The 1184-nt window shown below is 41.4% G+C and overlaps 1 protein-coding gene across 1 annotated transcript in view; it reads left to right on the forward strand.

Annotated features, from left to right (window-relative positions):
* PI4K2A (phosphatidylinositol 4-kinase type 2 alpha) overlaps positions 1–1184 on the forward strand; it is a gene marked incomplete at its 5' end in the record, with an annotated part of 42124 nt that overhangs the window by 18495 nt on the left and 22445 nt on the right.

The raw sequence follows: 1184 nt of genomic DNA on the forward strand, positions 1-1184 counted from the left end.
TGCCCTATAGAAAAAACCTCTCAAAAAAAAAAAAAAAAAGAACCTATCACAGGACAGTTCTGTCTTCCTTTCTTTTAAAAAATAACTACCAGTTGGCATGTGCACTTGCCAGAGAGAGAGGGAGAAAGCACCCACCAGTGGGGCACGGGCATGCTGCAGTCCCGTCTCCTCCACTTCTGTGTCTGGCCAGGATTTAGGCACACGTGCACACGTGCTTGACATGTCTTTCAAGCCACTGGGGCCAGCATTTGAATGCAGTTGTCACTTGGGATCCAGCTCCTTTAATCACTACATCATGGCACCAGCCCAGATGATTGATTTTTTTAAATGAATTATCTTATTTAATTTTATTCATCATTATCATTATTTTTAAAATCTAACCAGAGAGAGAAAGTTAGAAAGCAAGCTGCCAGGTCCAGGACTCAGACTGCAGGCAGCCTTGTGGTATAGCCAGCACTTGTACCACCATGCCACCTGCCAACCCTGATTATTGAATTTTTAAAAAATAATTATTAAATTTGTTTTCATTGTCTCTGAGGAGAGGTCTGCTCTTAGCCTGATTGGACATCCTTTGTAGGTAACTTGACATTTCTCTCTTGCCAATCTTAGTACCCTGTCTTTGTCTGTAGTTTTGGTCAGTCTGGGTATAATGTGTCTTGGAGAAGATCTTCTTAGGTTGATTCTATTTGGCGTCCTTTGTATTTCTTAGGACTGGATCTTTGAATACCTCTCTAGTTTTTTTGCAGGATTTCATGGAATTAGGTTATCAATGCCCTTATGAATCTCTTTACCTTCTGGGATGCCAATTATATGGATGTTTGGATGTTTGATGGTGTCTAGTATTTCTCATATCTTGTTCTCATTTTTGGGGGGCAGTTTTCTCAGTCTTTGTGGTGGATTTTCCTAGGCCAGCAATTTTATCTTCTACATCTGAGATTCGATTTTCTGTATGATCTAGTCTGCTTTTAATACTTTCAAAGGAGATTTTGACTTCCTGTATTATAGCCCTCATCTCTAATAGGTCCATTTGATTCTTTTTTGGTGGGAGAGGTTTTTGCTATAGTGCACGTGCACTCACCAGAAAGAGAGAGACAGACAGAAAGCGAGAAACACCCTACAGGGGGAATGGCCACGCCGCAATCGCTTCTCCTCTATTCTCCTCTTGGGATCTTGGGCATGCACAC

This window comes from Tupaia chinensis, unplaced genomic scaffold, assembly GCF_000334495.1.
Source record: "Tupaia chinensis unplaced genomic scaffold, TupChi_1.0 Scaffold000539_1, whole genome shotgun sequence".
Taxonomy (NCBI): domain Eukaryota; kingdom Metazoa; phylum Chordata; class Mammalia; order Scandentia; family Tupaiidae; genus Tupaia; species Tupaia belangeri.